This window comes from Mus caroli, chromosome 16, assembly GCF_900094665.2.
Source record: "Mus caroli chromosome 16, CAROLI_EIJ_v1.1, whole genome shotgun sequence".
NCBI classification, from domain to species: Eukaryota; Metazoa; Chordata; class Mammalia; order Rodentia; family Muridae; genus Mus; species Mus caroli.
Genome location: NC_034585.1, coordinates 82,477,379 through 82,504,071, shown reverse-complemented (window position 1 = coordinate 82,504,071; position 26,693 = coordinate 82,477,379). Strand labels below are relative to the sequence as shown.

At 40.2% G+C, this 26,693-nt stretch overlaps 1 protein-coding gene across 1 annotated transcript in view; it reads left to right on the top strand.

Moving 5' to 3' along the window:
- Positions 1-26,693, top strand: part of Grik1 (glutamate ionotropic receptor kainate type subunit 1) — a 386,955-nt gene that overhangs the window by 286,504 nt on the left and 73,758 nt on the right. The gene's annotated exons all lie outside the window — the stretch shown is intronic.

Sequence of the window (26,693 nt, the reverse complement as noted above, 5' to 3'; positions counted from 1 at the left end):
AGAAGAAGAAGAAGAAGAAGAAGAAGAAGAAGAAGAAGAAGAAGAAGAAGAAGAAGAAGAAGAAGAAGAAGAAGAAGAAGAAGAAAGAATCTTGAGGGCCAAAAATCTGACTGAGTGTGCACACTATCCCGTGACAGGCTCCAAAATGTTCTCCGTGGGATGCAGAAGTTTATTCTCCCACGAGGAGTAGTTTCTTCCCCACACATTCTGGAGAAAGTCAGAATGAGGCAAACCTCTAATTGAGAAGCATATAATGGGGCACATTACAAAGGGAGAAGGCTGGCTGTCTCCTGAGGGAAGCTACCAGTTTGGGGCTAGATCTCGGCTCGTCTCCTCAGCACCCATAAGGTACCTCTCCCGCTGTTCCATCTGCTTCCCCTCATAGGCCAACTCTAATTCACAAAGGTAAGGACCAGAGAGAGGGTGTAGGTAAGAAATAAGACTCCAACCACCAAGGGAGGAGAGCTTTCAGTACTGAGCAAGATATGCATTTTCAGATGCAAACCCTGCACTTTTTAAGATGGAGGAAGAGTTTTCATCTAGGTTCAGCTTTTCTTCCCTATTCCGTCCCCACTGGCTGCTTAGATATAAACCTCAGCTCTGCTAATGCTTATGAGCAATCTAACAAGGGCTGGATACTTAACCTTCCTGGGTCTGGAACTTTCATCTGTTAAATGGGAATAAACTGTCTATGTTCTCAGCGTTATTGTACAGAAATTGAGTAAAATGACTGCGTGTGAAGCATAGTGAGGGGGCCCAGTAAGCACTTGAAATATTGGCTTTCCTTAACGTGAGAACACACACTTGTAATAACCTCATTCAGTTCACTGAGGATGGTGCCAGGGATTTGAAACTGGCAAAACAACAAAGAAATCACAAATAGGCATGAAATGAAATGCCCTCTCTGACAGCTACATAAAAATTGACATACTGTGGCTAATAGAAAACTGTCACGTGGCCACCTCTTCTCCCTGCGGTGATCAAAGCCTTGTCCTGAATTGCCATCCTGATTGTCTTGATCTTTAACAAGGAAACACCTGGTTCTCTTTTATCTCAAAGCAGTGAGAGGAGAGGCAGACTCCCTAAGCAAGCCAGAGATCAAAAACCCAGAGCAATCCAAACACCTTTTGGCATCTACTTCAGCTGTCTATGAAGGTGAACATTTAGGTATGTTTAAAGAAATAATGAGTCCAAGAGAAGGAATCACATGGAAAACAAGAACATATTTTCTATTTTTGTACTATGAAAAACAAACTGCCAGCTCTCAGGATCCACGGTTGGGAGTGAAAGGAAGGCCATCCAGGGAGAATCAGAAATGTCTGTCAGAATCCTTCCCATTCCGACTTTGGCTCCTGAATCACTGAGATGCATGCTACCTTTGTCAGGGGAAAATGGCATGGTGGTAGGGAAGGGAACCCAGACTGATGCCCCAGGCTGTTGGAAAACCAGCAGGAAGAGAATTCTGTGATCAACTGATCCTAATAATGAAAAAATATATATATATATGTATATTAAGAATATTTCTTTGGCTGAGAACATTGTCAAATTTTGAAAATGTCAATTTTCATTATAAAATATGAAAAAAAGGCCTCAGTTCTAAAACTTCCAAGGTCTTTTCCTAGAGTCGTTTTCAATGGCCGAGGGATTTCCACACACAGAGTGGTGAATATTGATGAGTCAGCACCCTAGATTTATGGGGTGAAGACCAACCTCATCACAGGAGATAAAGCTCATGGGTAAGAAGAGGTGGCTGCAAACCCAGTAATCCCTGACACGTGTGCAGCATTCCGAGTGGGAAACTCACATGCTCTCAAATGAGCATCTTAAACTAACTACTGTCCGGCTCCGGGGCTGACAGGAAAAGGAGCAGAGGTCATGGCCGTTTGGAACGTAATGCTGTACATTACAGAGTCAGCCGGCTGGAGATTTGCTAAACAAATGTATACTAGGAGATGATCATTTTCCACTCAACGAAAGTTGTTAGAACTCCCTCTTGTAAAATAATTGAGTCGGTTCGCTCTTCTGTTGCTGTGATAAAACACTGAACAAAACCAACTTAAGGGTGGAACAGTTTTATTTCAGTTATCTTTCCAAATAAAAGTCTATCGCTGAGCAAATTCGGGGCAGAAAATGAAACAGGAAACAGGAGGCAGGAACTGAAGCAGAAACCACTGAGGGACACAGCTTACTGGCTTGCTCTTTCTAACTCATTCTCTTTCTTCTTCTTCTTTTTTTTTTTTTTATGAAGAAAGTAGTTTACAGCTGTACAGCTGTGTTTAATAAATGTTTATCAAGCAAAGGTGCAAAATTAAACATTTACAAGGTAAAACGATAAACTAACAGAGTCAGAAAGATGAGCATCAGTGAAGAGCACTGGGTGTTCTTCCAGAGGATCCAGATTGGATTCCCAGCATCCATATGGTGGCAAACAACCATCTGAACTCCAGTTCCAGGCTATCTGACACCTCCTGCTGGCCTCTGAGAGTATTTCATGCACAGGATACAAAGATATACATGTAAGCAAAATAAACCTCAATATATATATATAATTACAGTAAGCTAAGGTCAAATAATTTTTGAAGAAAACTTTTATTTATTTATCCATTTATTTTATAAATTGAGCAGCCCTGCCCACAGGTCCAGCATAATCTACAGTAGTCTGCCTTCCTGTCCCAGGCTTCATATTATTCTTAACCAGTTTTATTGTATAACTCAGGACCACCTGCCAGGGGTAACATCACCTACAGTAGGCCTTGCCCTCCCATATCAACCAACAATGAAGATAATTCCTCACAGACTTCACCACCCACCAGTCAGGTCTGGGCAATCTCTCAATTAAGACTCTCCCCCCCCACACACACACACACATTATTCTTGATTGTGTCAAGTTGGCAATTAAAAGCTAACCAAGACAGTAATACATCTATGATTTGGGGTATCAAATAGAGGGTCTCACTAATGCTAGACAAGTGTTCTGCCAATGAATTATATTCCCAGCCCCCACCCCACACATTATTAACATGTTGTCACAAGGGATATAACACTCTCACCAAAGCAGAAGCTACAGTTTCGACCATCAACTAATATGAATTCTATCTGGCTGAGAATTACCAGGCTTCATCTGAAGCTATCCTGTCTCACAGCATAAAGGCTGGATCATTCAGTGGGGTTTACAGACGCTTTGGTGACCTTGTTTCTGAAGCCCCGTGGCATCTCTCTCATCTCCCACAGTGTCACCAGCCCTTGTTGAACCTGTGATGTCTCCCTACACCATGCTCAATTCCCTGGCCTCTGGTTGGATTGTCATATTTGTCAGGATCATGACTCATGTCTCATGCAGGCAGCAGCTCCTGTCTTCTGATCCCGACCCTACACCTTTCTTCCAGTAATAATTATGCTGTCATATTTATTTTCATGTCTTCCTCCAAGCTGCATGTTTTTCCTATCTCAATTCATTGGCTTTTGCACAAAACAAGTACTTGAGTAAATCAAGTGATAGATGAAGGATACAAGGAACTGGAAAAACATAAAATCTGCGGAAATGGAGGCAAAGCATGGACCAGACATGTTAGCCAGCATTGGTGACTCTGATACAAGGAGTGGCAGGGGCTTATAAATCTATCAACCTATGTAGTTCTGGAATGGTGAACAGAAATCTGAGGTTAGCTGGAGTTGGCTTTCTTTGTAAATTTGGTCATTTGGCTTAAGGTTTCTTACTTTCTTCTCTAACGTGGGGATAAAAGCATTCCACATATTTATGTGGAACACGCACTTATTGTGTGAAAAAGCCCAGCCAAACCTGTTATGTAGTTGTTGCTTCATAAAGGATAACTGTCATAAAATGGAAGGTTCTATTAAATGTACATCAGTAAAGCAGCTGTCAATCACCCAGGACATTGCCCACCCTACTGTAAGCACTGAGTCCTGGCCTGTGGTGCCATCTTCATTACTGTTGGAATCTAGGGTGGCATGGCACTCGTTTATATAAATACAGGTAAGACATTGCGGTGAGAAATCAGAAGTGCCAGAAAGCTCGGTATTTGTTATAGACGTTCATATAAGATGAGTTGAAGATATGGAGGACTCCCCATGATAACCACACTGGTGATTACTCAGGAAAGTAAAAAAAAAGCACTAAGCAATTGCCAATCACTCAAGAGTCTCCATGTTTCCAGGGTAACCAAATACCACAAGCTAGGTAGTATGCAAGTTGGCAGTAGACAAAGCCCCAGTGCAGTCATAGTGGAAGTAAATATATCCAGGCTTCCAGGAAGATGATCACCAGTCACAAGTGCTAGGAAGAGCACTAACAAGGTTCAGCCCAAGAAACTGGTGGGTTTTAAACTGTTTTCAAAGTCTCAGGCTCTGGATGAAAGCTGATTTGAACCATCAATCCATGATCTCCATAAAATATATGGACGTATTGGGGCAGTCTCAGTTCTACCCTAGCTATAGAGCAGCATCTTCCTCTCCCGTTACCCTCAATGTCTGTCTCTTGGAACAGTAACAAGGTATCTAAATAGGCTTTGCATCTCGATTTACAGCCTTTTTAACGTGAAACACCACACACACACACACATACACCAGATGTGCATAAATTCATAATAGGTATTCTACCATCTACATATCCACCTACCTATGGCTGCCTGAGTCCACCATGCTGTTCTTCATATAGTGGAGACAAATGGATTTCTCTTACTGACTAAAATCTGCCTAATGACACCCACTTTTGTCACACTCCTCTCAGACTAGAAAGCCTGTTTCTTGGTTGTCCCTCGGGTAATTCTCACTCATTTCCTCTAGAAAGCCTGCCTGCCTTGTGTTTCAAGATGGCTCCCTCCTGAGGTTCATAGTCACTGCAGCTCTCAGGGTCAGCACTTAACACACACCACTCACGCACTGTACAGCCTTCCCCTGGAACAAGGACAAAAATCACTTTATCTTTGTGTCCTCCGTGCATCTAACCTTGAACATGATAGCCAATTAAAAGTTGTGTGCTGAGATGAACCCAGAAAATTAAATTCTACTAAACTCTTAATAATTTCTTCTAAGTTAATTCAATTTAAATTATAGAACAAGATTCTTAATTGATCTGCTTTAAAGTAGATTCACTGCATAAGAATAAAAATTATTTTCAGATATTATATGTATGTATGTATGTATGTATCAATATATATAGCAATACTTATAGGCATATAATATGTATATGGGGTGTCACCTGAGAATTGTATAAAATATGGGCAACTTTCTGTCACTCTTTTGCTATGGAAATTTGATTTTGATGGAATAAAATTTATAGCTTAAGTATATATACTTAATATTTAACTTCAAGTTTTTCAAACTCAGAGTATTTTTTAACCAAGTCACCTATAGATTCCTCAATATTGACTTGTAACCTGGACATTTACGTTGGTTTTTTTTTTTCCTGTATTATATGAGAACTGGTTTTAAGTTGGACTGTTAGAAATAGTAAGAGCTTAGGAGATGGCTGAGTGGATGAAGAACTTTCTCCAAATGAATGAGGATAAAAGTGACATTGCACACAGCCCTTGTAGAAGCTGGGTAGGCATGGTAACCACTTGGAATTCCAGCACTTGGGAGGCATCCATAATAGTCATTCACAGAGGAAGAGATAGACTAGGCAGAACTGGTAATCCCTGGGATCAGTGACAGATCTTGCCTCCACCAATAAAACGGAAAGTAGTCAAAGATGATACCCAGAGTAAACTTTGAGCTTTCACACACAAGGGCACACACAAACGCACAATACAACACACACAGACAAGTGTAAACTATACATACATGCATGTACAGCACACACACACACACACACACACACACACATGCAGACAGAGAAAACAAAACATGGAAGTCTCTGGAGAAAGATAAACTCTGTCATACTTTTATCCTACTATATCCACCGAGGAATGTTTCATGTCACTTGACTTTGATTTTGCTTATCAGGACAAGCTGCCCCACAGATTATTCCGATAGCACTGGGTCTGGTCTGCAAAGTCAGATGTGCCCTTTTGTGAAGCAGTTCCTTTCACAGTTCATTCTGTGCCTACTGGCAAACGTGGTCGCCTGCTCTCTCAGCATCAGCATCAATCAGCATCTTGTTTGTCCTTCATCATTGCTGACTCTAACCATTTCTCTCAAACTCACTTATGTTAAGGAGACAGGCCATCAAAGGAAGACTATATATTTTTTTAGTCTTTTTCTTAATAAGAAATCTAGACAGAGAAAAAATAATTTTCACAGTTTCCATTTTTTATCTCATATATGCATCTTTTTTTACATAGCTGTTTTAATGTGTGGTGCTATAACAAAATACCTGAGAGTGGATACTTTTAAAGAGTAGATGTGTATTCCTAATAGTGCTGGAGTCTGGAATGTCAGTGGCATTGGTAACTGATGCATTCTGAGGGTTTCCCTAGCTGTGTCCTCACAGTGAAAGAATGAAAGGAGACTAGTCTGTTCATAAGAGTGTCAAGACTTGTCTTTACATAAGAGCGTGAGCCAACAGCTAAAGGCCACCCTCTTATTAGTGCTTGCATGTGGACTGAGTTTCAGAGTGAACTTGTGCCTAAGTAGTTATCTCTGAAGTATTTGATCAATGGTCAGACAGATAAACACCCATCAGAAACATGGAAAGGACAAGTCAGAAGAGGGTTGAAGAGTCTGACAAGTTCATTGGGAGGGGTTTATAGAAAACATGGACCATGGGTTTCATATTTGAAGCTGCCTAACACAACTAGATACATCTTTGTTCTACTAAATAGTCCTGCCTCTTGCAGCCTTCCTGGCTTCTTGCTCACCTCCTCAAACACATGTGATCTTATGTGTATGTGTGTGTGTGTGTGTGTATGGTGGATGTGTGTGTGTGTGTGTGGTGGATGTGTGTATGTGGTATGTGTGTGTGTGTGGTGTATATATGTTATATATGTATGCATGTGTGTGTTAGTGTGTGTGACATATCTCTCTCTCTCTCTGTGGTGTGTATATGTGTTACTGTGGGTATGCACATCTGTAGTATCAGTCTATTGATACTTTCCTCAATCACTCCCCACCTTTATTTATTGGAGACAGGATATCATTCAACCAGAAACTTGAAGATTCCACCAAATTTCCTGCTAAGGATAGTCAATGATCTTACTCCTCCTCTCCCAGCACTGAGAACTCAGGTGAACCATTCACACATTTCCCCGTAGATTCTAGAAATCCAAACTTGGGAGATCATGGCTGTACAAAACCACTTTACCCACCAAGCCATTATCTCTTCCCAGAGCTCCCTCAGTTTCCCATTCACTAGATTAATATCCCATTTTTCTCGCCTGCTTTTGGATTCCCCTCTCTCCTAAAATAATCTAGACCTGATTTCTGGTCATCCTAATTATTCTTTCATCTGTACCTTAGCTTCTTTCATAGCATCTCCATGATAAGCCTACCTAAGCAAACTAGGAGGTGAGATAAGTTTTAAAAAACTCAAAAAAGTTGCTCCTAACATAACCATTTACGATTGCAGTTTGGTCCCCAAGGAAAATCCATGGTCTCCAGCAGTCTCTAAGCCTGCCCCTAGACCTTTCTTGATAGATCTACTTAGCTTGTCCATTACCAGAGTCATCATCCATCATTGTGACTACTCCCAGCAAGCCCAAGCTCAATAGCCACTGCCGTCAAAGTCAGTTTACCTCCACCTGATTGAGTCTAGCACATGTGAACAGCTTCAATGTGCAAACACTCACTAACCAAATCTTCACCTCATTTCTTTCCCCCAGACTCACAGGGTGAGGTCTAATTCCTGTTCCCCAGGGTTTTCCTGGACTCCTGCTCCTCTGATCCCCTCTGCTGGGAATGGTCCTGTTGCCAATCCCTCTTCTGAGGTCACAATACTTACCTTACCAGTTCACTGCATAGATCACCTCTCCAGAAAGCTTTTCAAGTAACACCTACACACACAGAGGGAGAGACAGAGACAGAGACAGACAGAGAGACAGAGAAAGATAGGCAGAGAGACGTAGCCTTTACACCATTCTCCAAAAGTACCGTATAAACATTTACATCATTTATTCTTTGAGAATTTCACTATATTTTGGTCATATCCATTCCCTCTCCCCCAACTTCTTCCAGATCAACCCTTCCTCTCCCTATACATCCAACGTTGTTTATAAAGCCTACCAATTGCAGTGTGTGCTGCCCATATACCCTTGGATATGTGGGCATCAATTTGAGCAGGTTGACCTGCCAATAGCAAAATTCTCAGACACACACACACACACACACACACACACACACACACTAACACAAACAAACAACTGTCTATCCCTCTCCCATCAACTATTAATTGCCAATAGGGCCATGGCTTGTGTGGAACTTTGTGTCCAATTCTTCTCCATTCGGGGATGGGAGCTTTGAAGCTTGAATTTGTGCATGTCTCATAAATATTCTCACAATAATTGTGAGTTTTTATGTGCCATTTCCTTGCTGTGTCTGGAAAACACTGTTTCTTTGTAGACTTCCATTGTTTCCCATGGCTATTACCAACTTTTGACCCTCTTCCATAACACTCTACAAACCTTGACCTCTGACTTTACAGTATTTTATAATGGAAATGTTGTTGTGTGTTCGATGCAGTGTGTTTCTTGGCAATAGAACTTGTCATATTCAAGGTTAGTGCTCGGTGGCCCAGAGCACCTTTTCTGCAAGCCTGTCCTACTTTCATTTCTGTTGGATGATGAATGATTCAGACAAAGAGCCCCAGAAGAGAAGAAAGCTTGTGTTTGCCTGACTGTCTCAGGCTATACTCCTGTTACTGAGTGATAATACTAACTCTCTTCTCAGTAATCTCTGGGCCTCTGTCAACTATAGGAGTTGAAAATAAATTTGATCTGTAATTTGACTGAGTGTCTCTGCTGTAAGAGGAAGCACAACACCACACAGGAACAAGAAAGCTAGATTGTTCAAAAAACTACCTGGAACCTGAGTTCAACTCTCCAGCACCCATACAAAAACATTAGGTATGTTTATGCATCTCTGAAATCAGAACTGGGTTGGGCAGACGGAAACAGGAGGGTCTGGGGAACATGTTGGCCAATCATCATAGCCAGAAGGCAAAGCATCTCGCTTAGTGAGAAACCCCATCTCAAGGCTATAAAACTGAAATGGCTAGAGAATGACACCTGAAATTCTGCTCTGGTCTCTGCATGTGTGTAAGCACATAAGCCCTCTACCTTCACACACACACACACACACACACACACACACACACACAATGTTGGTGTATTCATTTTTCTTACCCAATAGCAGCTCTCTTTCTGAGTACAGTAGGTGTAGAATAGTGGCTAAATAAGTGCATGTTTCTTTAAATACAATCAGACTAACTGGAGTGAAATATTAATTCAGCCCAACTTGGCAACCATCTATTCACCTTCATGTATAAATAATGTATTGATTAAATACTATAATCATAAGCTTCTATATGGCAAAGGCAATTATTTGGTTAATATGATCCAAGTAATTTTCATATTTAGAGAGAGAATAATCTGACTTCTGGGTTTTATTGATCACATCATCCACATTAATTAGACAAGTACTCTATTTCTGTCCACTTTGCACATATGAATGACTCAGATTTGTGACCACATGCATTTCATGGATCTGCTTATACAAGAACAGATTTATTCTATCTCAGAAGGGAAGCCTTGGTGTGAACCAGAGCCAGAGAAAACTAGGTTATGCAAAAGAAAATCCAGGTACATGTTTTAAGATAAACCCTTAGAAAATAAAAATTGGTTTCTCCAGAGTGCATGGCAAAGATACAGTTAAAGTCAGCAGGTCTGCAGTTGCAAATCAAATATTGGCAGAGGAAGTTGTTATATTTTTAAATTATGCAGTGAACTGTGCAGGCTGTTATTGCAAGATAATGGGTTATAAACAACATGCATAATGGTTAAAATAATTATATATTGAACAGATGGGAATATAGCAACTGCATCATCTCAGCTCCTGAAATAGCTGACACCCTGACAAGCCATGTGGTCCAAAAGGTCCCATTTATCATCTCCTCCTTGAACTGATATTTATTTTCATTGCCATTGTTGTGCACACTTCACATTTGTTTTTTATATGGGTTTTCTAGAACTGTCATCAAATCGTTGGTGACTGGACACAGATTACATTGCTTAGAAGAAGATGAATTACAGATATTTGTCACTGTGTGGTACTCTAGGGACCTGGATAAGGCACTAATTATACAGTGAGTCCATTGGGGCCATGTTTCTGCAGTAGATGAAGAGTGAGCCTCCTTTTAATTAAAATCAAATTGAATCACACACAATGCACGACACATGTTGAAGCTTCCATTCAGGAGCCAGGGCCAAGTGTAGACAAATTTTTGAAATCCACAAAATATAATCTCTATTCTCTTCCCTGTTCTATATTCTCTATAGGCAGGCGCCTTGGCCTCATGATCTTTTTGTAATTCTATATTAAATGTTCCTAAAGTAAAACTTTTTTAAAATAAATGAATGATTATTTTAATTAGCAAGTCAATACATGGTGACAGGTGTCACCGACTTTATTCACAGGCCAATAGGGAATTTCTAAACTTAGAAAGCTTAGTAAATCTAAGTAAAACCTCCTTAGAATTGTACTGAGATATAGAGTTGATATAGATCAAGTCTGACTGTCTCTCCACTGTCACATTTACAGACAGCAGTGTCTTCTGAGATCCCATGGCTCTCCTCCTTGCCCTGAAAACTATAGAGTGTACCTTTCCACTTCTGCCCTGGGACAGAAAATGGACCCAAGGATTAAGTAGAGTACAGGCACTCATTGCTCTTCACTATAGTCATATGGCTCCTTTTAGGGATAATGCCCAGGACAAAGCAATCCTTATGCCCGACCCTGACCTTAGTGTCTTCCCTCCCCTTTGCTCTCACTTCCTAAAATGGGATTGCCTTTGGAAATGCTACCCTTTCAGCCATAGCATTCACAAATATCTTCGAGGTATTTGTCAAGCTCGGGTAAGAGGATTCAAAGTTGCAAGTAAAATGTCTCCTTCCAGCAAGGAATTAATAATCCATTGAGGAAAAAATGCTAATACAATATAACTTACATAAACGAATAGGTATTCAAAGGATTGGAAAGCAGTTATGTTGAGAAGCCAAGCAATATGACTCAGTGATAAAGACACTTAACACACATGACTGGTCATCTGAGTTTGATGTCTGGAATGAATGCTGAAGTTGAGAGCTGCCTCTACAAACCTATGCTCTATCTTGTGTGCACACCATGGCATATACATTCACACAAGAACATGTGAGCAACACACACACACACATACATTTACATACTAATAAATAAATAGTCATAATATCAGGTTTTAAGGTAATAGTAACTATAGTGAAAATAAGACCTAAGAAAGTACAGTAATCCCTTATCAGAATACTGAACTATACCTCCCTTCTTAAGATATCTGTGTCACATAGCTACCTTTTCTTTTCTTCAAAATTGAGACATACAATTAAGAATAAGCAACATTGTAGCTATAGTACTTCTAAATTATTATGCAATGGCCACTTGAACAAAACAGCATCCTATTTTAAATATTACATATGGAAACCATACATTCTTTAGGCAATCAGGTTAAAAACAAGAAGCTCCGTGATAACGATGCCACTTGTAATTCCAAAGCCACAGCTGACTGCTCTTCTGAGCCCTCTGACTGGAAAAAGTATTGCTGTCAAGATATAACAAATTGATGGTGTTCAACGCTTGTGTCAATCAATAGAATTATGACAAGAGTTATACGAATTAATTAGCAAATACTAGAGGGCAAATTGTTGAACACTATAGTACTAATAAAAATCCCACTTGAAATACAAATCAAAGAAGAAGTGGGGCTTTCCAAGTATGTTCAGGCTCCTTGAGTGTTGACACCTATATATAACTCAGCAATTAGTGTTAAAGCAGGATGCTTCTGGAAAGGAAGTCAAATTAGACTCAGTAGCATGACTTTATTTTTTTAGGTTCTGTCCTTGATTCAGAAAGTCCATTGATTTCCATGATTCAGCAGCAGGTCATTCTATTTAAGGGATAGACGTGTATGGTCAACTGTGGAACAACTTCTCATAAAGACTTGTTGAAATATTTGTATCAACTCAGTATTCTCAATATTCTTTAAAACCTTGATGCAATAGTCAATGTTCTGAACAGTAAAAAGAAAGCTCACTAACTCTCCATGTGCCCCTGTTCTACTGGCCATCTCTCACTTACAGAGATACAGAGCCCACTAGAGTAAAGGCCATGTGAACGTGATGATCAGGTACTCTGTTCTTTCTCTCCATTAATGTAGTACCTCCGTGTGCTTGTCTTAGGCTAAAATACAAAGATGACTGTGGCTTCCACCAGCAGCCTGGGCATGAGGACCACTCTGAATATTTCATGAAGATTAAAGACATAGACAAGGAAGGATATCTTTGACAACATGAAGTAAACACACTAGGAGCTCTTTTTTTAACTCCAAAGCCTTAGATTAATCTTGCTAAGAACAATAAATACTAAAGACATGTAATGATAAGGAAAAAGCAAGAGAAAGGAGGGTCTACAGTCCCCATCCTCCTGCGCATCCACGGGGACCCATGTGTCCTGATGATACCTCATTTTGCTGTACCCACTGGTGCGGAATTGTCCTCACTTAACAGCTTACCTAAAAAACAAGCTGGAGAGAAATGGGGTTAACTTTCCAGGTACCAAAGTTGACTTTTCTGAGAGATCCAGGGGCAAATTAGGAACCTGAATCTGGTGCCAACAGTCAGCACTGGGTAAAACTGTACAGCCTGGGAGTTACTGTGGAGGCAAGTCTGACGGCCGTAAGAAACTTAACAGGGAAATAATAATCACTGGACTAGAATAAGTAGTGAAACTGAACATTAAGGAGATGGCATAAGTACAACACAGTATCGTTTCACGAGAGAAGATCATGGTGACAGCAGTGACGCTGTGGGGTTTGGTTTCTTTGTTTTATGTTTCTCTGCTTGTTTGCTTGTTTCTGAGGCATATAAGAAAGACTCAGTTCTAGTCTTCTTCTTTTGCTGCTGCTGGTATACTGTGATTTGTATCTGAAATGTTTCTTCAAAGGCCCATGTGTGTGTGTGTGTGTGTGTGTGTGTGTGTGTGTGTGGTATGTATCTGTATGTGTCTGTGTGTCTGTTTTTCTGTGTGTCTGTCTGTGTGTGCCTGTGTGTGTCTGTGCCTGTGTGTCTGTGTTGTGTATGTTGTGTGTGTGTGTGTGTCTTTTCTCCAATTTCCCCCTTTTAAGTGTAGCACTAGTTATAACCATTATAGCCCACCCTAATGTCCTTATCTTAATTTAATGTCCTCTTTGAAGACCATGCATAGTCACATGTGCCATTAAGGACACACTTTAGGCACAGCAATGGCATTACATACATGCACTCACACTGTCTTTACAGCAACCCTATATATCTTGCCTTCATTTCACATGAGAAAACCGAGGGTTACTGTAGTTGAGTAACTGGCACACTGTTTTAGGCTACCTCCAAAGCCAGTGTTCTCCATTTTGTTCTTCTCCTGCCTGTCTAACCTCCAAGTCCAAAAGTTTCCATAGAGAAATAGAGCTTTAACCTCTGCTGAGTAGTCTTCAATTAGTGACCCCCACCAAACACTTAGCTCTATTCCTTTATTTATGTACAAGCTTCAATTATTTAGATGTTTCAAACAATCTTCTGGTATTTAAAGTATATGCAAATTTCCAAAGTCCTCATAGCAGCCTGTGATCAGGAGTTTCCCTTTCCGCAGAGAATCATAAAAGTGAGGGTTTTATTGAGTCACAGTCTCTATGTCCTGTGACTGTTCACACCTCTTTGATGAAAACTATGTCTGGTCAGACTGTATATTCTATCGTTCTCCTTGGCACTTACAGAACAAAGAGTTTAAAAGCTTTAGATGGGAAATTCAGTCACTCATCCTGATGCTGTTATTCAGCAGCTTTACCGCTCCAAGAGAGTGACTTTTTACACGCAGACTGGCTTCACTGAGTAGCAGAGAGTTACAGATTAATGGACATAATGGCAGCATCTCTAGATCTCAGGTTTTGCAGCACTTTCTGGTGCTCAGGCACAGGGTTGTGTTCTTTGGATACTATTCTGCTCTGGTGGTTCACCTTCTCCAGTAGGTACTCTCTTTGAAATCAGAGGACACGAGTCTGCAAAAATGGCTGTTATCTATTAGCTCTAGAGAGATTCTGTTCAAAGGTCTAGCCCATGTGATGTGGGCTCAAGAATTACTTCCCAAAGATGAGCTCTACTGAATATGTCTCTACCCTGCTCTGGTAGTTGATCCATTTGTCAAAGGATAAGAAGGTGATGAAGCATAACAAGGTGAGAAAGAGAAATTTGGGGAGCAATAACTTTTGGTGAGTGAAACGTTGGGATCCTGGAATACACGCAAGAGTGTAAGGATACAGTTCAGACTTGCTCTTGGAGAAAGACAAGCCTAAGTGTTGGCAGCGTGGTCATTGATTGTTGTGGTAAAAGTTTGGAGTTCCTGTCCCACTGAGACAGAAAGCCAGAGCCTTAGCTAAGAGTTAAGCACATTCAGAGTTTTAGTAACAAGAATTCAGTAGGAGAATGGATGCCCTCCACATCACTTGTATTAACTAGCTTGAAATGCCAAAAGTAAATACCACAGACCAGGCGACTTAAACAACAAAACTTGTTTTCTCACAGATCTAAAGTCCAGAAACCCGGAACTAGGGTTCAGTGCAGTTGGTTCTCCTATATCCAACTCTTCGGTATGAGTTGGCTTCGCCTTGCTCTGTTCTCATATGTCTTTGTCTCTCTCTCTCTGTGAATGTGTGGCTGCCGTTTCCTCTCCTGTTTTAAAGACACCAGTCATGTTAAAATAAGAAGTCACTTCTATGATCTCAATGTATCTTAACCACCATTTTGAAGGCCCTCCTCCAAACATTATTCATTTGAGGGTTAGGGCTTGAATGTGTAGATTTTGCAGGAATACAAAACTCAGTCTGTAATATTGCCCATACTCATAAAATTTTCCAAAGTGGAGTTATTGAATGCAGGAGCAAGTATTTTATAAATGTCATTAATCAATGTGGCTCTGAAACATTCATTCTGCAATCAAAATGGAGCATACACTATAGGATAAAATTTTGGCAAGAAGTGTTTTCCTGGAACAAATGAGTTATGATCCTTACTACAAGGGCAGCTTAGTCCAAATGAATAAAGACAGAAAGCGAGCAGGTGCCTTACCCTGGAACACACTCTAGGCTAAGTGGTACAAGCTATGTAGGATGGGGGTGGCCACTAGGGCAATTGGGTCTCTCAACCTCACTAGCTTCAATACCCTCTCAAAAGACAGGAAGTTGGAAATGGGGTGCAGCAAGATGACGAAGGGCTCTCCATATTTGGAAGTTAGTTGCTGGCCAAGTGGATTATAATTAGAGTTAGTGGATGAGAGAAAAGGCCAGATTTTTAAGAACATTTTATGTGGTTCTAATAATCCAGAGAAATTCTGCAGGCCAGAAAAGCTCACAGCTAATCACATCTCAAAATCATAAGATCTCTAAGAACCCACTGCCTCTTACCTTCAGCTCCCTGAGACATACAGAATTCTTAAGCCAGCTTAGGAAAGAGTGTGCTTTAGGCATCAACGAGAAGATAACTTTTGCTGCTCAGAACCATTTCTCAGTACAGTGCAGCACTTACCAACAGTGTGAGAGATGTCAATACATTAAACTGTGTCAGTATTCACAAATGACATTATATACAAACATACACACAGAAAACAATAGACCCAAGAAAATATAGAAAGGCGTTTGGTCTCCAAGATGTCAGAGAAGCCATTAGCTTGGGCTGAAGAACAGAGACTTTCAGGAAAGCAGAACAAAGGAGGTGAGGCACAGCAACTAGGGTTTCAGTTGCTTCACTAAAGGTGTTACAAACTAGAGATTTGGACTTTAAGCTAATTAAAACTTGAAAGTACAATTTGAATACTGACTTTCTTTACATGCTGTATAATAGAATACTCAGAAAGACAGATGAAAGCGTCTACTGTTGGCTTTTATGTAAATAAATGATCTGAAAGTTTGCCTTAGAAATTGGTTTTGAGCTAACCTTTTAGACATTAGTGTTAAAGATTTTGCATTCCTTCCTTCCTTTTATTGATTCCAGGGAAAGAGTGCTTTAGCTGATGGAGTCTGATAGTCACTATCAATAAAAGCCAACCTTATTAGGGAGCCCCGGGTTTTACTTCCTTACAAATATTCTAGTCCTTTTAAAAATGAGTATTGTTAACCAATAGCCAACAAGACTGTGCTAACATTTATTTAAGCACACGAATTATCTAGATTTAACTAACAGGGTGATAATATGTGACCTAATATGACCTAACCAAAGGGTGGGAGGGTATGTGTGTTAAGTTCTTTCTGAGCAAGGACCTGAGAAACAATTTTCTGGATCAGTATATGTTATTATTGGTCTTGCTGCCATGTGTTTTAAAAGAACTCCAAGGAATCCTGAAGATGTGTAAGTGTGATAAACTCCTGACCTAATTTTGAACCATGATTAAGTTTGCACAATTCAAAATTTTTCCAAGTTTTCTTTTCACCTGGCTGTTATTAGAAATAGTGTCAGAGCATTGTTAACCAAACTATAGCTAACCAGAGAGCACCATTACCCACTCAGCTCTCACACTTCACACTTGCATGACTTAGCAACATTTTTAGTCACTGTTCCATTGCTGTGTGTGAAGAGACAATTTGACCAAGACAACTCTTACCAACAAAAAAAAAAAAAAAAGCATTTAATTGGGGGCTCGCTTACAGTTTTAGAGGTTTAGTCATCATGGTGTGGAGTGTGGCAGGCATGGCATGCATGGTGCTAGAGAAGTAAAGAGCTACATCTTGATTCATAGGCATGCGTACATACAGAGAGAGAGAGAGAGAGAGAGAGAGAGAGGGAGGGAGAGGGAGACTGGGACTGGCATGGACTTTTGAACTATCAAAGACCACTCCCCCCCAGTGGCACACTTCCTCCAACAAGACCACACCTCTTAATCCTTCTAATCCTTTAAAATAGTGCTATTCCCTGTCGATTAAGCATACAAATATATGATCTTGGGCGGGGCATTCTTATTCAAATTACCACTAACAAAACATGTAAAAGAATCAACAAATAAAATTGTCATCTGTGGATATTGAGTTGATCATTAGATAATTATGCTGCATAGTTTAGCTAAAGAAATTCACACTTGAGACAAAGAGCATAAAGTGCTGACTCTCATACAGGATCAATCTCTCCAGCTAAATGAAAAATACTTTCTAGTCATTTGCACTTTAATAATTTCAGGTATGAATTTTTAAGTGAATTAAAACATAAGAAGCTCAATAATTTTTATTTTGACTCTGGATAATTCGATTAGTGAAATAAGGACATTTAAAAATCACTTCTGGCTGGAATTATATATTAAGGAATAGAAGATATAAAGAGGGAATAGTGAGAAGGAAAAGATGAAACAAACACAAACAAAATCTTCAGAAGGAAAACCAAAGGTCATCTTCCATTCTCTATGTTCTCATGACCTAAGCCTTAGCTTCCCAACAAAAACTAAGCAAATAAAAATGAATAGAAAAACAAAACAAACAAACAAACAAAAAAACCCACTTACCTTGGAGTGCTTTGCGGTGCATGTCTATATAATCTGAGTGTTCAAAGGCTGAGACAGAATTAACTTCAATAGTAGGCCAGGCTATATAGCAATTTGACCAAGGCAACCTGGTCAATACAGAGAGATACTGTATTAATTAAAAACAAAACCAGCTAAAACAAAACCAAATAAATGACTTACTTTCAGGCTCTGTATCATAATTACCTAAATATACATAATCCAGTCAGTCAATCCTACTCTTTACCACCGAATCTTATGGAAATTTTCACAAAAGGCCTTTAGAACATAAATTTTCACCCAAATGTACACTGTTCTCTAGGGGGTAGTGCCCAACAATGTAACTCAACAGGCCAGCACTACTGAGTGCTGGGGATTCAATCTCCCAGCTACTGCAGTGCTGATGGATTCCTGAAGGCCGAGGTCACTCCCTGCATCTGGGGGTCACTGAAACATACTGCATAGAGAAACTGAGCGAGGCAACAGGGTGAGTACCACTGGAGGAAGGGAAAGGACTGACTTCAACCACATGGATTATATTCTATTCTATGTATGCACTCCAGTGAATACTGCTCTCTACATAAACAGGATCAGCTCATTAATAATAGTTGTCTAAACCAAGAACAAGAATTAGCATTCACCTTTGAGAAAGGTTTACTATAGAATTTGTAGAGCAAGAAGTACTCACAGGACACCTAGCATTAGAATTGACTCACAGATAGTTCATTGGCCCCTGGAAGTCAGGAACTAGACGCCTGTGTTCTCCATCACTAGGACATTGGAAATCAATAAAGCAAGAAGAGGATGTTGCAGCTATGCTGAGTGTGGGCTGTTTTATTGATTCAAAGATGAGGATACCTTATCTAAGTTTCCATGGTGGGGAATTGGTAATTCTCTCAAGTTTCCTGAAACTAGGGCTGCTTCTAGGATGTACCTGCTTCTGTTGGGTACTTCAGACAGCTCTGAGGAAAGCTGAGACTAGAAGATTGCCTTATAGTAATCTTGTCCACTGTTCCTGGAGCTACAGAGTTGGTACATTTGCGCTTTGGTGTCATATTATGTAAATAAACAATCTGCCCTTCCACACAGTTGGACCTAAGGAATCAACAATAAGTAATCAGGAAAAGCCAATAACTAGATGTTCTTGTAACATCTGCTTCCTTATGCCCAACACTTGAAAATACCTTTTATATGACTTTCTTGACTTCCTTCAAGACAAGTGACTGATAGCTTTTGGGAGGAATTGCACACTTGTACGGTTTCTATGTATCATCCTCATTTTTCTCTCAGTGGGTATCCAAGCACACCTTCCTCTTGCTTCAGAAGTGATTTTTAAATTATGTGGGTTTTTTTTTCCGTTCTGGAGACTTGGAGGCTAGAATTTTGTCTCCTCTCAACTTGAAAGCTTTGTGGCATTCCACTACTCAAAATTTAAGTAAGAAGGCACTTTGTCAGCTAAATGAATTTGCAATTGGATTTAGTCAATGTCCCCTAAAGCTTATACTTATATGTTGCCAAGAAGGGATACTTAGGATGCTAAATGATTTGCTAGAGCAATAGGCAGAGTGGGCATGTGTATATATTCATTTTTAATACCATTTAAGAAACTTAAGCTTAGAAGAAGTAAGGAGGCAAAATATGCTAGATTCATCTTAGAGCCTTCCCTCTGAATATTTCCAAATCCAGGCCCCAGGATAACGTCTGCATTGCATAATAAAGCCCCTGTTTCATGGATTCCCTGTCCTCCCCCGACCCCCCGAAAAAAGATGAACTGTTGGCATCCCAACCTCAGCATCAAGCTCAAGTGAAATTTAAGTTCAGCAGAGGCCAGACCATCTATCTCGAGCTGGATAAAGATAGGTGGTGATTTCCCTGGAATCAAGTCCAACGGAGAGCTTGCCCTCAGAGTGTAGAGCCTGTCCTCTATTTTAACAAGTTAAAAGGGGGCAGGATGGAAACAAGCCATTTCTTTCAACAAATTGCTTGATTGAGTTCCAATTACAATTTTATTCTTCCTTGTAATGCTTTTACGTGTGATGTCCCTGGTTCCATTAAAGCTGCTGTAAACCTTGCATGAAATCACCTACTGATTTGCTACAAGGAAAGTCTTCTCAGAACAGAAAGGCCCGCTATATCTCAGGTGACATTCAGCATTCCAAACATGCAACACTGATACTTGCTTCCATCTACAAGCCACCAGTACTGTGGGGGTTGTTGCCAACATCCAAAGTTGTCTGCATGTAAGCAAGTATGCCCTGAACTAAATAACAGAAATTCTCACTATCACTTGCTTTATATATGCATGGCATTGAAAGGAAATTCAGAGATGGCACAGTGGCTTCAAAAACAGAAAATCACAGCAGAAATACCTGAGGTTTGAAGAGAAACAGGAGTATCTTTGATCATCTTATGATGCCTAAATATGATTGATAGCACTCATCCTTGCAATGTCTTGTAAAGTAACTCTTTAAATTCCTATACAACAAATGCCAATAATGAAACTCAGTTGGTTAGATGAAATTGTCCAGTTGCTAAGGGGCAAATAGGACATGAATCTGGGCTGGAAAGAATGAAAACTCCATTTCTCTTCTGCCCAACCATTCAACCTCCACTTTAGAAACCACCATTGATTCTGTGGAACTGAGGAGACCCAGCACATGGTATATAGCAAGAACCCCAAGTACAAGTTTTATAAAGCACTAATGCCCTAATCTTAGGGAAGCAGCAAGTTTAATGAGAGGGACAGACAATCAATCTCAAACAGAAGCAGGCAGACATCAATACAAATCAGGGTAGTGATGACCATTCTGGAAAAATGCGGTACCTATCTTCAGGGTTGAAGTAGGGCTTCTATGAGGAAGGGGCATCGGAAATAAAATCTGAAGGGCAGAAATTAGCAAGGTGACACTGGGTTGCTGAAAGCCTGATAAATGTGAATAATGAACTAAACGTGAAAAATGTGATAAACGAACATCAAGGTTAATGAGCATGTGTGGAGGGGAACCAAATGCCCCTGTACAAAAGAAAATGGAAATGAGCATGCAGCTATACATAATGAACAGACTTTGAATAAATGAAATCTAAACAATTAAGCTGCCGCAAATTGTCAACTACTGAGCTATGCAATACCAGCCCAGTATGCTCCTTTGTGTGCTCTTAGGCCCCAAATGTGCTAAGGATGCAGAGGAAAATATCTGAATCCAATGCCATCGCCAAGATTTTATCAATGCATAATTTTTAATACTAAGCAAAATATTGATGTCAGATATAAAATGATCTGTTATCCTCTATGCTCTGTGAATTCATCATTAAGTTGTGCTAAGTACCCTGTCTTATGCAATAAAGCAAGCCACTTATACAACATACCTGTCTAGGAGTATATGCAAGACCCTTGAAGCAGGTACCTGTGAGAGAAGAGGTGGAGATGGGTACTGGGCATGTCAAGTCAGAATTGAAAACACCAGTATATGCATCTTTCAAGAATATCTTTTATTAACCATTTGACTGAATCGCTCTTACGCTGTCACACTTTGCGAGTTATTCAGGTTTGGTAAATATTTGCTCAAACTTGGGGAAAGAGAATGATCTGAAGGCAGGAGGCACCAAAGGGCATGGATGAAAACATGAATCAATACACAGAACAAAATATGAATCAATACAAAGAAGCTGCTTCTCCTGCTCTTTTATGGAAGGAGGTAACCTAGCCCTGTGAAGTACCTATTCCACTAGCTTCGCTCTTGATACCCAGCACAGCTGCTGAGCCTCCTCACATGGCACCTCCCCTCTTAGGAAGGTGTTCTGTGTGTTTCCAACGCTGTGGTAAGTCTTACTAAAATCAAATCGTATGTGTACTTTTATTAACACGCCTTGAAAGAAAGTGCTAGAGATCTAGAACACAACTTTTAGAGGGTTGGGTTTTGTTTGGTTGGTTGGTTTGGTTTGGTTTGGTTTTGGTTTTGGTTTAAAGAGTTTACTGAAAGATAACTGGTAGTAAATCTTCCTCCACACTTGTCCTACTTTGCTCTTTCTATTGCTGGGATCAAAAGCATCATGACCAAAGGCAACTTGGAGAGGGAAGGGTTTGTTTCTATTTACAAGTAACAGCCCATTATCAAGAGATCCCAAGACAGGAACTCAAGCACAGTCGGAACTTAAAGGCAGGAACTAAAGTGGAACCACAGAGAAATGTTCTTCAGGGCTAACCCAGTTTGCTTTTTTTATACATCCCAAGACCTCACCTCCAGGGCTAGCACAGCCAATAGTGGGCTGTATGCTATACACAAATCTTTAATGAAGAAAATGCCCCCAGACTTGGACAGAGTTCAATATAATAAAGCAACTCCTCAGTTGAGATTCCCTCTTCCCAGATATGTACAGATTTGTAGCAAGTCCAGCACAAAAGGGAGGAAAATGATGCTAATCTGAGCTAAACAGAGACAAACCCATCCTATCTAACGAGCACAGTGCAATTGAGCTGTAATGGTATCAAAACAATTGACTTCTTCCAGCACAGCTTAATGACTCCACGGTAGACAGAGAAATGTACGCTGCTTCTACTAAAAGTAATTTTGAAAGCAGCCTCTTAGAAGTCTATGTGGCACCAGGCAAAGATTTCTTTTCTTGCCTATGATTAGTGAATATTGTCTTAAGACTTCATTAAGTCAAATAACCATAGTCTTAATTAAGTCTTTTGTAGTTTTGCGCGGTTTCCTGAAATGTCACGGGGATTTATTGAACTCGTTTCTCCACTTGACTGAGTGTTCTTCAGAACCTGGGTGAATTTAAGCTTTAAAATTCTTTACCCTGGAGAAATGAATGCTGGAGAGTGTTAGGGTTGAGATACTTTTGTTTAATGTGGTAATAGGAAGCCAAACGCGCGCACTCAGCAGTTTCTGCCAAAGCATCACTCTATTGCTTCAGGCAGACGCCATTGCTGTCTTTGTGTTCCAATAGGCACAGATTCAAAAGTGGGCAGCTGAGGGGGTGCAGAGTCTGGGCTGTTGGGTTCAAAATATTAGAGCGCGTCAGAAGATGACAAAGGACCCCAAGAGGGATAAGAAGACATAATGTTGTAACAAACTAAGTTTCCTTGCTGACTAGGCAAGAGAATGCTATATCCCTCGAGGAATGAGCTTGCATGTCTGATGACTGAAGGGATGGTTGACCTGTCTTAAAGGAGTCTCTGCATGTTGTTTACTTGATTCTTGGTAGAACTAGCTGTCCCTCTAGTTTTTTTTTCTTTGTTTTGTTTTGTGTTTAGGTTTTCAATGCGCAAAATAAGCTTTTAGAGAGGTTCAGGAGGGGTTCCTAAGTCGTTGGCATCTAGACTCAAACACCTCATGTTTACCTATCTTCCTAGAATTTCAGTAACTTTCAAAGCAGAACAGAGAACAGAATTGGAAACTCTGAGAGACTGCCCTGGTCAACATCCTCATATTAGAGAAGAAAGCTTAGGAGCCCTTAGGGAAGAGATGGTTCAGTTAAAGTAATTATCCCTAAGCCAAAGAAGCGCTGAGAAAGGAAATGCCATGTTGTGGAGTTTCAAGGTTGAGCAAACTGTTGTCATATTGTGACTGAAATCAAATCATGAAGGTCTCTGACATGAGAAGGTTTAACAGTGAAGGGCTTGTGTCATTTCAGAGTAATTTCTTGTATAATATGTCATCTTTGTGTCTTGGGAAGTTGTAGTGGTACCTGAGGTTTTTTTTTTTTTAAACAGTTTACTCAGAAATGCAGTTTCATTAACATGCAGTAAGCAGACTAGCCGCCTAACAATGTTAGGTACAAAGGGACTGGTAAGCCCCAAAGGGAACTCGTTAATATAAACTGCTTCAGTATTAAGAAAGCGTAGCTTGGAGGGAAACACACACAACCAGTTAACAAGGGACTGGTATGTGGAGTATTATAAGCAGCAAACGAAGCACAATTTAACCCTTTAGAGCACTTGCAAGGCAGGCATGAAAGCCAAGTGTGGATTCTTAGCACCCATGAAAACGCTGAGTAGGCACGTGACCTATCTGTAATTTGTCTCTGTTTCTGGAAGGTAAAAACAGAAGAGTCCCTGAGCAAGCTGGCTGGCAAGACTGGCCTTCTCAGCACTCTCTGGATTTGATTACCACCCTGCCTCATTGGAGGAATGGCCAAATAACGATACCCAGCATCAACCTCAGGTTTCCACATGCACAAGCACACATTTGAACACACATGCACATACATTCGCATACAAGTGTACCCACACACATGCAAACATAAACCCATGAAAATGGAGTCAGAAAAATCTAGAAGGCTAGACATTTTAATGAGGTGATTCTGACAGCTTCTAATTAGAGGTGGGATTGGAATTGATCCCATTTGATTCTTTTGTTAATTCAACAACTATGTCCTGAGTATTTGCTGGATACCTAACACTCTTTTTGTTTGTTGGAACATATCAATGGATAGGTCCCCATCTCTGCTGTTGTAACATTTGCATTATGTCAATAAGTAAGATTTCTAAAAACCTGTTGGAAGATGGAATTTCAAGGAGAGAGAGTAGAAAGAACAAATGTATAAATTATGAGTGTGCACACAAAGTGTGAGGTTCAATCCATAACATTAGAACACAAAGCTCACAAGTAGTGGCTCTTGGGAGATAAGCACCTCTATTGCCACCTATATGCAGGGAGGGATCATTGGACCAAGGGCACATCCCTGATATTGCTGGGCTACTTTCAGAGCAACACCAACATACAAGCTTTGGACTTCAGTTGGCATGCCGTTGAATCTAGACAGTCATGAACTGTTATGCCCATTCACGAACCCCCAAGAGACCACCAAAGAGCTGATTCTGATGCAATCACACTGGGGTCTTTTTTTCCCCAAGCTTGAGCTTGGGCTCACTGCCAAGCCTGATGCAGCAGAAAGGGAAAGTGAAGTCCAGAGCCTAGTTTCAAGCAAGCATTTGTAGAGGCAAGCCAACAAACAAGGGGGTTTCTAACCTGGCACACATCTGGTTGGGAGCAGGATGGGGGCTATGATGGAATTTAGTTGCCCTTTAAAATAATTGCCTGGTGCTGAGAGCCAAACCATAACCTTATCTTCTCCTTTCTTCCTGATTGGTAGTTGTTAGGGAGTGAAGTGTCAGGTGCAGGCTTGACAGAGAGTAGTGCTAGGTTCCAGCTTGCTGGAGAGTAACCTGGAAACTAGCACTAGGTGTTGGCTTGTTAGTTAACTCAGTTCAACCTTAGGTCAGGTTCTCTACGATGGAGTCTAAAGCCAAGATCTGCTCTTTCACTATCACCAGAATAGTGGTTTGCTAAGAGAATGCTGGGGTTGGACTAGGAAGATGTAGGTGTGGGGTCATGCAAGGGAATGTGAACTAGCTACCAAAAGAAGGACCATGAAAACAAGTTATCCCAAAAGTAACCATAGCACTAACAACAGTGAGACATAGCACTCCTTGACAATGCAAAAAGACTCCATAAAATTCCCTTGCTTGTAATTCAACAAAACTATTTTCCCCAGAGTGGTCTGCATTACTTTAAATAATATCTTAGGCTATGGGAATGATGAGATTCAATGACTGCATGATCAATGCTGTGGTTACAATGGCTTACTGAACCCAATGCTGCCAATGAAAGTATAAAAGTTATCAAATCCCATTAAGCTCCAGTGGATGGTTCAATGGGTAGTTTCTAAAAAAATAACACAGATTGTGCCAAGTGTACCTGAATTCCCCAATTCCATAACACCATTATTAAAACTATTTACTTCTCAGCTGTATATTCTTTATAACTACAAGGTACACAGATGATAGGTAGATAGATAGACAGACAGATGATAGATAGATAAATAGATAGATAGATAGATAGATAGATAGATGACAGGTAGATAGATAGGTAGATAGATAATAGAGAGATGATAGATAGGTAGATAGATAGATAGATAGATAGATAGATAGATAGATAGATAGATAGACAGACAGATAGGTAGATAGATAGACAATAGATAGATGATAGATAGATAGACAGACAGACAGACAGATAGGTGATAGATAATAGAGAAATGATAGATAGGTAGGTAGGTAGGTAGGTAGGTAGATAGATAGATAGATAGATAGATAGATAGATAGATAGATAGATAGATAGTAATAGAAGAGAGAGAGTGAAAGAGAAATAATAGATGAGAGATAGAGAGAGATAATAGATGAGAGATAGATAGATAGATAGATAGATAGATAGATAGATAGATAGATGATAGATAGATAATAGATATATAGATGATAGATAGATAGATAGATAGATAGATAGATAGATAGATAGATAGATAGATGATAGATAATAGATGAGAGAGAGAGAGATGATAGATAATAGATGAGACAGAGATGATAAATGAACAGACAGATAGTAGACAGACAGACATTAAAAGGAAAGGAAGAAGCAGAAGCTAGAGGAGCATTAATCATTAGCATGTGAAAGAGGTAGGTCTCACTTATTCTGTAGGCTGAAAATGTCTATTTGAAGTACACTCCTAAGGAATCTGTTATTCTAGAGTGATTGTCTCATAATCATAGCAGCAGCTGCAGCAAATAGCTAGAGATTATTTTGTTAATTCAACAAGTATGTCATGAGTACTTGCCAGGTCAAGCTCCAAGCCATATTTCAGTGATCATCAATGTGTGGTGTGAGGAGCACCTTCATCAAACTGAACTAAAATGCTTGCAAAGAATCCTGAGATCCTGGGACTCCGCCTCAGACAGGCGTGTGGAACATTCTCACTTAAAGATGAGAGTTGTCCCACCTCACACAGAGCATACGACATGCTCACATAAAAGGAGAGTCACCCTGTTAACACGTCCAATGGCCTGGGAGGGCCTGCTGTGTCTTCTTAAGAAGCAGCATGCATGAGCCAGGCGTGGTGGCGCACGCCTTTAATCCCAGCACTTGGGAGGCAGAGGCAGGTGGATTTCTGAGTTCAAGGCCAGCCTGGTCTACAAAGTGAGTTCCAGG